At 40.1% G+C, this 13,125-nt stretch overlaps 1 protein-coding gene and 1 pseudogene across 1 annotated transcript in view; one reads left to right on the forward strand and one right to left on the reverse strand.

Annotated features, from left to right (window-relative positions):
• The window catches only part of TAFA4 (TAFA chemokine like family member 4), a 227,373-nt gene that overhangs the window by 160,084 nt on the left and 54,164 nt on the right, over positions 1 to 13,125 (reverse strand). The gene's annotated exons all lie outside the window — the stretch shown is intronic.
• Positions 8 to 1,185, forward strand: LOC123814313 (annotated as a pseudogene).

Here is a 13,125-nt window from a genome sequence, read left to right on the forward strand (position 1 = left end):
GAAAACCATGATTGTGCTTAACACACTAACCGCACTTCCAACCATGATTTACATGGCAAAACACTACAATGAGTTTGAGAATATCATCTTCAGTGTAATAGATGAGAATTTTGAGGTTTAAACTTCAGAGTTCAAGATCACACAGCCAGCAAGAGGCAGAGACAGCATTCAGTCCTCTTAGCCACCAGACTATAACAACAGCTGCTTTGGGGTCCCTTCCATGTACCTGATGCTTTACATATCCATTATTCCCTCATCCTTTCTCCTCTGGACTTACTGTCCTACATTCTCTATACTGCTGTCATTTACCCTTGAATGCAACTTTGAATGCTTTTTCTTTCATGGATTTCTAGGGCCTGATGCCTTCACAGGCATGTCCCATCAGTCCCTGAATTTCATTTTTATTTATCTAGTGTTAACCTTACCTTAAAGAACACAGCTCAGAATAGGGGGAAAGAAAATGAAGAGGCCCCCTTAGCAGCTTCTTTATCCTTCCATAAACCTGGTCCCCATAACTCACAACAATAAAAATGCAACCTGTGAAGGGAAAGCCTTTCCATATCAGTGAGGCTGTCTACAGGGCATCTCAGGTCAATCCAGTGACCATGCCCGCTTTTCTGTGCAAGGCTTTATGCTAGATTCACTGGCAACACAGAGATGGTCTAGAACATGTAGGTTTACAATTTAAAGGAAGCCAGAGGAGCCCGACCCCTTTCTGTCTTCACTGCACTGAGAGCAACTCTCTTGCTACACCCTCTCATTCTCTGAAAATACACACCTGTGCCAAGTTTGTTTCTACCCCCACCTTGGTCAGGAGCACTTCTCAGCTGCTGATCAGCTCACTGTTTGAAGTGGCACTGAAAAAAACAGAGATACTGACAGATGAGAGCCTTAGCAGCTTGGCAGCCCCACCTTCTCTGACCTCACTTATTTCTAGCCATAGCTTCCAAACTAAAACAATTTCAAGGTACATAGACACAACAGCCAAGTTCATTAGGACTGGGGCTGCCCCAATAGGGGTGGCAAGTCTGGGGCTGGAATTCAAACTGTGTTTGGAAGCTTCATGATTGGTTATGCCAGAAATGATTCTCTGACAGCTCATACACCATTCTGGGCTTTGCCCTCTCAGAGGGCATGGGGCTCTTTTGCCTTTCGGTGGCTTTTCTCATCCTCTTTTCTATGTGAGGGAGCCATCACCACCTCCCATAGTTCTTCCTCCCATGTCTTTTCTGCTCTCTATGTTCCTTTTCCTATACCTCCCTAGGCAGCCTGGGGAAAGTGGTTGGCTCAGGGTTTGACAGAGGAAGACAAATAAATATTGTTTTAATAATAAATAAATAAAGGAAGGAAGGAAGCCAGAGGGAATAAGAAGGAATCAGCAAGTGCACATGTGACTATGAGATGGCAAGGGACACTGGCAAGGTCCCAGGCTAAAGTGTGACATCATGTAGGGGCTCTTAAGATGGGAAGAAATCAAACCAGGAGGAACTTCAGGACAGGCAGGGAGCTCAGCAGGCAGTTCTAAAGAACAAACTGGGTTCTGAAGAGGGAGGATGGCTGTGGGAAAAAAATGAAATATAGGCAGGTGATCAGGCATAGCTAAGGGAAGAGTTTACTTGGCCAGAAGAGAGGAGATGAGCTAATAGAAAGCAGGACCAGGAGTCACAGGAGCCAGATCTGCCACTATGTGTGTAAGTGTGAATACTTGATTATGCCAAGTGTTCTTGTCCATAAAAAGGGACAATAAGAAGGCTAATTCAGCCTTGGCTGGTGTGGCTCAGTTGCTTGGAGTGCTGTCTGGTAACCCAAAAGGTCACAGGTTCAATCGTCAATGGGAGCACCTACAGGAGGCAGCTGATCAATCTCTCTCTCTCTCTTTCTCTTTCTCTCTCTCTCATTCTCTGTGTGTATATGTGTGTGTGTCTCTTTGTCTTTCTCTTGCCCCCTCCTTCCCTCCCCCTCTCTCTAAAATCAATGAGGATGTTCTCAGATAAGGATTTGTTAAAGAAAAGAAGGCTAATTCAGAGGAGTGTTGTGCAAAATAAATAAAGAAATGTAGTAAGCCTGTGTAAGTGTTCATCTGAATTTGGGGTTAGGGTCACATCAGGGGAGCATTACCTGAAAGGAATGGGAATAGGAGGCATCATACAGTCTCATTGACAGTCTGAAAAGGTCCAAGAGTAACAAAAACCCACATTCCTTCTGAAGACTCAGTACTTTTCTACTCCAACCTCATTCTTACTCAGTAATATTATGAAGAGCAACCAGATACAAGAAAAAAAATAACAAGCCCAGTATTATTTCATAAGATTTTCATTTTAAAGGAAGTTATTTATTCCCACAAAAGACTAGAGCATAATCAGGGATTCAACAGATGTACACAGAGACAGTCTATAATTTTCTAAGACTAAAACTTGATTTTGTGTGAAATACAGCATCAAAATTCATAGTAGCATGTCTGTCTAAGGATGCCCAATAAAAACATCAAGGCAAAGATTATTTTGAATATCCAAAGCATTCAGGGTCTTGGAAATAAAAGTGAAAAGTTTTTCTAAACATAAGTCCAGTGAGAGTGAATAGTCTACCATCTTTCCTGTTTATTTAAATTAAGTGTAAATATCTAATTTGGTTGAAAGAAATATTTTCTTAATTCTTTTGTAACTATGAATACAAGTTTCCCTGATGAGCATCTATTCCTAACATCCATCAACAATAATAAAAAATAAACCCTTTCATGTTTAAAAAATGAAATGATCACCCCTTTCACAGTACATTTCCTTACAAAACATACCAGAGTAATAAAAGACTAGTGTGACAGACACACTAGGTCCTCTCATTCCACACTAATGACCTTAGGTAAAGTGGCATCTTGAATTTTCAGTTACCTTGCCTGTAAAATGGTGATTAAAATGTGAAGATTATATGCAAGAAAGAGGGCAAAGATGTATCACTCAGTTAGATAGATGTAGGAGATATCTATTCCCACCTCTTTATACTCCATTAGCTAGAGTTAATGCTTACCCTAGCTTCTATCTTCAACCTCAGAAACACTTCTCATTGAGAAATTTAGGGAGAAGAAAGGACATTTAAGGCCACCATGCAGTAGGCTTTCTTTCAGAATCAGCTTACCTGAGCAGGGGCTAACATTCTGCTCTGCTCAGGTCCAAATAGTAAGAAACCCACCCCTAAAAATGTGCTTCTCCATCATGCCTAGCAGATAGGCCCATCTGATTCAACAATAAAGTATGGGCAAGTTCACTTTGCCATAGACTCAAAGCCATGTTCTCTAATCCTGCCATTAACAGCAACAAAGTTGAAAAGTCCATTCCCTACCTGTATAAATTTTTGTTTTAATGTAACACTTGATTCTGAAATGAGACACATGGAAAAGAATGTTCTTTATTGTGCTCATACAACCCAAATAATAGGCACACAATACTAATTGTTATTACTACATCATCATTCAAATCCTCCTACCTGATCTTCACTACTACGTATCTAGGTGCCTCCCAGACATCTTTGTCTGAGTAGCTAATAAGCATTTCAACTCAACATACCCCAAGTCAGACTCCTGGTTTCTACTTCTGCCCCACATATGCTTGTTTCTTGCATACTTCCTCTTCTCAGAAATAAAATTTCCTTCTGGCTATTCAAGCCAAAAATATTTGCATCACCCTTGATCGCTTTCTTTCTCTTATGATCTACATTTCATCTGTCAGCAAAATTGTGTTGGCTCCATTTCACATATTTGGAGTCCACTTAGTTCTCACCACCTCCACTGCTACTCCCCTTGTCCAAGCCACCCATATTTCAACAGCCTCCTATGCAGTGTCTCTGCTTTTATTCCTGCCCTCCTACATCAACACACAAATCACAGTGACTATCTTATGGCTCCCCCTGCTCAAAATCCTCCAAGATCTTACATCTCACTCAGGGCAGAAATCAAAGTGTTCACAATGGTGCTTGAGGCCCAATTCTATCTATATCCACTGTGGGGGGCTCCACCCACAGGGCCTCCCCTCGCTGCCATGGATGAGAATAAGTCTATCAAGACATGATCTGCTAGGGGAGGAAAAGTGGCCAATCTCTCAAAGGAGAAGGGCCAAGATCCTTTTCCTCAATGGGCTTTTATTGGGTTCATTTTGCACAGGAATACAGGTAAAGCTCATTAATCATTGTCAGGCAGTAAGGTCAAACAATACATAATATAAAAAGAACTAATAGGGCTTATTCTGAGTCAGGGTCTGTTAGCTAAAGGGCTACAAAACTTTGGGAGACAAACTCATTTCCTGCTCGGATCCTTATCATTTAATTGAGAACATTCTTAGCAAAGCAGGTTTCACAGGATTTTATATATTCTTTCTTAGGCCTGATCACGCAGGGAACCTGCCCTTTCCAGCACAGGGGTGCACAACGTTTCAGGCTTAAGTCAGGCAGGGGAAGTAAGGCAGCCAAGAAATTAGACTTCCTGCAGATAGAATGAGGACTCAGGCTCTGTCAAAGCTGAGAGGTGAGGGTCCATCACCCCCTTTTGCTATAACCCCCCAAGTCCTTCCCTTGGAACTCCCTGTGATCATACCTGCCCTAGGTCATTCCTCCCTTGAGGAATCTCACCCACCATTGGTTAACTGATCATGCATTGGGGGCCAGGCAGGATGAAGTAAAAGAGGCAGAGGTGGTGCCAGAAAGATAAGCTTTGTCTCCTTAGTGGCTTTTGGTCTGAAGGTTGCTCACTCAGCCTTAGCCATGGGGGAATTACAGCTTCTGAAACCAGGCAGGGAAGTTCCCAACAATCCACACCCAGGACTTGGAAGGACAATGTTCACTCCACTTAACTGTCTGGTCTCCCATCTATTCCTGTCCCTCCACCCTACAGTCTTTGTATTTGCTCTGCCCTCCATCTGAATTACTTGCTTCACTTATCCTCAGGTCTTTTTCTAAATGGCACTCACAGAAAATCCTTCCCTGATGACCCTATTTGAAATAACTACCTACCCACATCCACCCCACTCCCCCAATACCTTGATTCTGTGCTATTTTTCTCCTTAGAACTCATCACCTTACTTTTACTTTACTGAGATTTACTTTTTTGTGATTGTTCATTGTCTAACTTCACTCATTAGCATTGAAAGCTCCTTGGGGGCAAAGATTTTGTTTCCCTACAATAAAAGCATACCTGATGCATAGTCAGTACTCAAATACTTGTGAGTGAATGAATGAATGTGGTAGAGGTACATGATGGTAGAAACAAAGGTATTTCTTCCTTTCCAGCTGGCTTCTAAAAGGCATGGTAATAATAAAACCATTAATAAACCCCCAAACTTGTAAAGCTGTGATTTCTTTATCCAAGGTAAACTAGTCACATTGCTCAAATGCAACACAGAGAGAAAATTTTCTTAAGAAATTTCACTACAAAGCCCAGACTTTGTGTGGCAGTCTTGCATAGGTACAAAGTTGGCTTGCAGGTGATGTAATCAAAAATGCTCAGAAGTGATGAATCAATATGACTTCTCAGGATCCTTGTAGCTTCACCTGCTGTGCCCTCCTTCTCGCCTCCTCAGGATCAAAAGCCAGACTCAGCCATCAGCAGCACCTTTACTTCAGCAACTCCATTCAGGACAGCCATTTCATTTGCCTTCCTCAGGGACCCTCTTTTAAATTGTCTATGATGCTTTAAACACACCTACCAAATTGCCTATTACTTTTCATCAAAACAACCCCATGCAAATTACACTGTGCTTTCTGATATGCAACACTGTTACCAAGAAACCCATTCCAGCATGGTCTGTGGACTTAAGTTTTTTAAATCTTATTAAGTGTTCTAAAATGAAAAGCTACAGAGAAGAAATAGGGAAAGGGTGAATCACCCTTCTGTCAGGCCCCTTATTTCTTCTGATTGGTGGCATGAGAATTGACTATTGATTTGTTTTACAGAAACTCCCCTATCACAAGAAGATGAAAGATATGTCTGGAATCTCTTACTACAGGAATAATCCTTGATTCCTCCATTCACCAGGATGGTTTGCCAAAACACAACTTTATCACCAATGCTAAGGAGAAAGTGGAGCTCAAAATTAAGAGTGGTTAATAATATCTGTTAGAAGACACAAAATAACCATTTATGTCCCTGAAAATGGCATTTACCAAACTTAAATGAACTACTGAGTATGAAGGAGTGTGTAGAAAAATCTGGGTTCTAGAAGTTATAATGAAGTTCACTACCTCTATCATTTTTTGCATTACTTTATCTCTAAAATACCCTCCTATAAAAACACTAATATTAGAACTGAGAAGTCCTGAGATAGATATTCAGTCAATAAATGTTTATTGAGTGCCTTTTATGTTCGTAAAAACATAAAAACTCCTGCTCTCAAAAAGTTTTATTCTAGTAGTCCTTCAAAAACAGCACTATTTCCAAAGAAAAAAATTATTGCTAATGTGGAACTCACTTTGTACAGCAGAAAATAACCAGAATGAAGTCCAAAGGTCAGGGTTCAAGTCTTGACTCTGTTACCTGGTAGCTGTGCATCCTTGAGAAAGTTAATTATGCTTCCAGATCTTACACCAGTATGCAAATGAATTAAAAACAAAACATCTACCAAATTACCTGTCATATGGAAGGTTCAGAATAATTCTGAAGAACAGCAATAATAATCAGTATGATTCTCAAACCCAGGGTTTGCTAATCATAGCCCTCACAGCAGATCTGACCAGCTACCTATTTCCATAAATAAAGTCTTATTGGGATACAGCTATACCCATTCATGTATGTATAATCTATGGCTGATTTTGTGCTACAACAGGTGTAAGGTGTAAGCAGGTGTAAGTAGTTAAAACAGCAGCTGTATGACCTACATAGTCTAATACTTTTACTCTCTGATGCTTTAAAGAAAAAATTTGCCAACTCGTGCTCTAATTTTATGTTATGCTAAATGAGGTCCAAGAACAGGTACCATCAGCATCACCCAAGTAGCCTGTGCAAAATGCAGAATCTGAGGCTCCACTCCAAACCTGAATCTGAACTTACATTTTAACAAGATCCAAAGTGCAATTTGTACAACATGGAAGCCTAGGAAATGCCAGCATGGAGTGTGCCCATGACAATGGAAGTATTCTTGCCCTACACTCACACAGTAAATTCCAACCTTCCCCTTCCTACAACACCAGCCAATAGCTGAATTCAGGGCAATTATTTTTTTTATTTTATTTTAATCATTGTTCAAGTAGTTTTCTGCCTTTTACTCCCATTCCAGCCCACCCACCCATCCCTCCCCACTTCCCTCCCATTTCCACCCCCCCCCTAGTTTTTGTACATGTGTCCTTTAAATTTGTTCCTGTAAACCCTTCCCATTCTCCCCTGAAATTCCCTCTTCTCTCCCCTCTGGTTACTATCAGCCTGTCCTCTATTTCAGTGTCTTTGACTAAATTTTACTTGTTTCTTTGTTTTGTTGTTTAGGTTCTTGTTAAAGGTGAGATCATATGGTATTTGTCTTTCACTGCCTGGCTTATTTCGCTTAACATAATGCTTTCCAGCTCCATCCATGCTGTTGCAAAGGGTAGGAGCTCCTTCTTTCTTTCTGCTTCATAGAATTCCATTGTGTAAATGTACCATAGTTTTTTTATCCATTCATTTACTGATGGGCATCTATATAATCTTTATTATATTTTTTCTATTACTATATAGTCACTTATAGCCCTCTCCCCCAGTGATCACCTCACTGTTGTCCAAGTCCATGGCTACTTTTTCCTTTTTTCAATCCCCCCACTAGCTGTCATCTGTTCTCCATCTATGAATCTGCCTCTGTTTCACTTGCAGAACAATTATTTTTTACCTCAGTGAACATCTGAATCATATGTGGAGCTTGTGAAAAATGTAAACTCCTGGGGTCATCTTCCAGTGATTCTGATTCAATGAATCTGAGGTGGAGTCAATTTTTAAACAAGTAGCCCCCCTGAAGAGGTTCAGATGCAAGTGACTCTGGGATATCACTTTGGAAACATTACTTTAAAACAGTACACTTTTATGTACTCTAGAGTTGGGGCAAAAATCAAAAACTTCACTCATGTCCATCACTGTTAATGCTTTTCTTTTGGATGCTTATAATAACAGATTTGTCAGCAACTGTTTGTTGGAATGACTCATGGTGCCCTGTGGCTATAAATGAGTTTAGCACTAGAACTCTAAGCTACAAAAAAAAATAAAAAATAAAAAAAATAAACCTTTATCTCAATTATTGTTTTCAAAGATAGAAATGCCTTTTTATGTCTTCATGGTCTTATTTAAGAAACTTTACTGAACACCAGATGTTTGTGAGGCATCATAATTCTAGGTAGATCAAGATTCCAAAATTGAGTGATCTAATTACTTGATTCACTGAATTGAATTGATTCATTCACTGTGAAAACATTTGTTGAGAACCTGCTCAAGAACCAGGGACTGGCATAAGCTAGAAGTTGACAGACATTTTCTCTAAAGGGCTAAATCATAAATTTTTAGGCTTTGTGGACCACATATGGTCTCTGTTGCATATTATTCCTTCAGTTTTTTTTTAACCCTTTAAAAATGTAAGAATCATTCTTGGTTCTTAGGCAATACAAAGACAAGCTATGGGCCAGATCTTTAGTTGACTGATTCCTATTCTAGGTGATGAGGCTACAGCGGTGAATGAACCAGACAAAAGTCTCTGCCCTTCCAGAGATTGTCTCTAACAGAGAAACACATATAATAAACAAATAAATACAGGGTGGGGCAAAAGTACATGTACAGGTGTGAGTATGCAAAACACAGAGCTTATCCTTAAATTATTTCTGATTAATTATTGCATTATTTTTCATATGAACAACTGTAAACCTACTTTTGCCCCACCATGTACAGTAAAATGTAGACAGCAATTAAATTCAATGAAGAAAAGTAATAACAGGATAAAGAGTGACAGCAGAAGAGGACTTTTAAAAGGGTGGCCCAGAAAGGTGACATCTAAGCAGAGATTTAATGAAGTGGAGAGGTGTGCCCTCCTCTCTCAGACAGGGCAAGACTTGCTCAAGTTCAGCCATCATGATAGGTAATAACACTACACCATTTAAGTGTGTTGGAAAAAATGTCCAAAAAAATAAAACCCCAAAAGTAATTCATAGTAAAATGGGCTTCAGGCCAAAAATATTAATTAATTAAGGCAGAAGTGAAAGTTTTATGATGTGATATAAATGTAAATGTTTCAAACAGGTCTTAAACAAGCACCAATTCAAGCTTCATTAACACTCCAATGAAATTCACAAGCTTTTCATACTGAGAAATGTTCCCCTATCTCTTAAAAAAATCATTCAAATCCCTCCTTTACTGTTGTGTGGCCTGTGTCGCTGCTTTCTAATCTCACCTGAATCCATTAGAATTTTAACTTTGAAATCAGTTGATCCTAATTAAGAAGTTTACTGCAAAGGAGGTGCCAGGTCTTTCTAATTAAAGAGAACAATGCAACATGACCAACTCCAGAGGCTGGCTAGAAGTTTCTGAGGTCAGACATCAGCTACAGTCACAGAGGCACTGGGCTGGGGTGAAAAGAAAATGGCAGAGACCCTGATGTGTCCACCATGACCATGAAGCAGTGACCACAGATTTAATATATAGGCAGAAAGCTTGACCTCTTAGCCTCCCTTGGTTTCCAGGTAGAATCTTGATATGATACTGTCTTTTCTCAAAAGAGATGCTTTTGTTGCTTTGCGCTAAGTCTTAAGAAAAGATGAAGATGGTGAGACAAAAGGCCCTACTGCAAACATGAGTGCTACAGCAGGAAAACCTCCCTGGCCAGAAATCAAGGTTTTGTCAAATGGTTTTAGAAAAACCATTTGTAAGGCTAGGTCAGCAGTCTATCCAAAAAACACTGAAGAGATACAACATACATGGCTTTAAAAATGAATTAAAACTCTTAAATTCTCTTTTCTTCAATACCCAATGGCAGAAGCAGAGCAGCTGGCTGATGGCATGGCCACAGAGAGGGGAAAATGGATCCCTAGTGCTACTCCATGTGCAGAAATTGTGGTCCATAGTTGGTTTAGCAGCAAACATGTTCCTGCATGAGGAGTCTGTCCTAGCTTGCACCTGGGAGCCACCATGCCTGCCAAACACCATACAGAGCACACTGTCCCAAATGGGACAGGAATGACCAAGTGCCACTCTTGCTCCAGTTACTATTGTTTCCTAAAACACTGAACTAAGTGGAGCTTCTCTCTAACCCTGGACTTGCCTTGTCTCAGCAAAAATCTAACATCATTTTTTCTTTACAAGTTTAAATAGAAGGTGATCTTAAAAAATAAAACACAAAAAAAAATTCCAACAAAACTTTTCATTGGCATGAAGTCCCTGTGATCCCATGGTAGCCTGTGAGTTGTTCTAGCCTTTCTCCCCTGACAGTCTAGGGCCACCAGCCCAAGCTAAACCACAGGTGTGGCTACCATGCTGCACAATCCACACCCTGGTGCCTCCAACTGATTGGCTAGGGGCACTGAGCTCCTCAAAGGCTGACAGTTCCAAGTCAGTAGATTTGAGCACAATAAGAAATATAATCACCTGCTTATAAAATGTACATTAATTTCCCAGGTGTACAGCATGTTTTGTGAACATTTGTCACTTCTGTGTGCAGTCCCCACTTTGAAGCACATGATTAAGTCATTCATCAAACATTTTAAAGTCCCTACTTTATGTCAGGAATTAATGCAAAAATTTCTCTGGAAAAGATTAATACTACTGCTACTAATAGCTCTCACTTTTATAGCAGTATGTCTGCTTTATATACAATAATGCATTTAATCTTTACAATTATACTAAAAGGTAGATGCTATTATTAGCCCCATTTTATAATTGAGGAAACTGAGGCACAGAAAGATTGAGTAACTAACCTTAGTTTCCACAGCTATTAAATGGCAGAATGAAGATTTGAACACAAGAAGTTGGCTGCAGGACTGTGCCACTCACTGCCACACACAACACCTGCAGCACCTGCGGAAATCTGCTTCTCCATGTTCACGGACAGCACGTACAAAGTGAACCTGTCCAGCATTCTCTAAGGCCCTACCTGACATGACTCCAGTGCTAAGACATGGATGAGAGAAAATGAATCAGACAGTAGCCTCTCTCTGTTCTCAGTCAGGCCTCACCAAGTAAAGAGTATGGTCTCCATTCCCATTGTTCAGTTCTTTAGGCACATGTGACTGGAGTTTCCTGTGACCTATCTGCCTTTTCTTTAGGAAGTGGGTATCTTAATAAGGTAGACTTTTCAGCAGCCTTTTCATCCTACTATTCAGCTTTTCTGTGGACAATGGTTGATAGTGGTTGATAAGAACTGAAGGTCAATTGATAAGAACTGAAGGTTTCAGTTTTTGCTTTTGTGTGTGTATAGATGATAGTGATACATTGAGAGTGGTATAATAATGTTTGGGAACTTTATTAACGAATTTCATTGACCAAGGATTCAGGATCAGTAAATATGAAAAGAAATTGATTACAGGTATGGTATATGTTGACTTTTGGTAGCAGTGGTACCTTGAACTTGGATTAAAGGTAAAAATTGACCTGCATGTTGAATTGTGTTACTTCCCCATCTCCTCAACATTTCTTGTACCCCCTTTGACATCTTCCACATCCAGCGCCATTGGTTCTGGCAATAATTTCTACTGCCACCTCCAGAGGAAATGACACCTTCACTACACCACTCCTTTCCCCAAGGCCACAATCCCTAGTCCCTCTGCCACTTTTTCAGATATGACTCTCTTAGGATGGGAGCATGCACAGCTCATAGTACATGGAATGTGTAAGACTGTCTCCTGTTCACCTCATTTACTCCTTCCAAAAAATCAATTTGATTCATTGGAACAGTTTGTCAAGGAAAAAAACAGCTTAAGTACACATACACAAAATAAAAAAAATAAATTTAACTCATTTATACTAAACACTTTGAGGTAAGCTAAAAATCAGGTTACCTAATCTTAAAACTCATTCATCTGGTCATGGTAGGCAGGAAAGATCAATGGAAGGCAAAACTCAGGGAGAAGTGACCTGAGGGAGAGATAAATGTCACTGAATCCTGGGATGATTGCAGCAGAACTGGTGGGAAACAATTTCAGGAGATAGTATTAAAGTCATGCCTACAGGACAGGGGTGAGCAAACTTTAGCATACCCACAAAGAGCAGGAAACTATATTCATAATTCAGATTCCTAGGATCAGATCAAGAGACAGTACATCTGAGTGGGAGGTCAGAAATAATTGTGTCATCAGCTTCCAGGTGATTCTGATGCAAGTGACTACAGACCACTCTTCTAGAATCCCTGCTTGATGTTTTAGCACCAGATGAGTGAGAAGAAATAATGAATCAGCACTGACTTTTGAGTCTCAAGACTGCATACAGCCAATACAGAAATAGGGGGTGAGAAAGAGCTGGTCTAGAGGGCGGTGACTGTTTCATGCCAAACAGTCTTAGGAGGAACCAGGCCTCTACAAAGGAGTGAGTACTTGAATGTAATCACTTATATTTGGTCAGTTCTGGACCATGTAAGGGCCACTTCTATGCAGAAGACCTGTAGTTGTCCAAGTCTGCTAGCAAGAGCTATCAAAGCCCATCTAATTACAAACAGAAGAATTACCAACACTTTTTGGCTACAGACCTAAAGGTGTATTCCCCAATCAGCAGTAAGAGTGCCCAAGGCCATGTGCTCATTTCCACTTGCCTGACTCTGAGATTCTCAGCCAGTTCAAACCTAAAGTAGACGGTGTAATTTACCAGGCTTCCCAAATGCAATTTCAATTAAAAGTTTTGAAAGGAATAGGCCAAGCTTCTGCCTCAGCATAAAAGTCAACACATACCTATAATCAATTTCTTTTCATATTTATTGATCCTGAACCCTTGGTCAATGAAATTCATTAACAAAGTTCCCAAACATTATTATACCAACCTCAGCGTAGCACTATCATTTACACACACACACACACACTTACAAAAGCAAACACTGAAACCTTCGGTTCTTATGAGCCCTGTGGGGGAAATAAAAAAACTTCCTCATCTCATATACATGATTGGGTTAGATAATGTTTGTATCTAAAAACCCTATGTGTTTCCCAATAGTGTCCTGAAAT

Source organism: Phyllostomus hastatus, unplaced genomic scaffold, assembly GCF_019186645.2.
Source record: "Phyllostomus hastatus isolate PE091 unplaced genomic scaffold, TTU_PhHast_1.1 phas_contig_16, whole genome shotgun sequence".
NCBI lineage: Eukaryota > Metazoa > Chordata > Mammalia > Chiroptera > Phyllostomidae > Phyllostomus > Phyllostomus hastatus.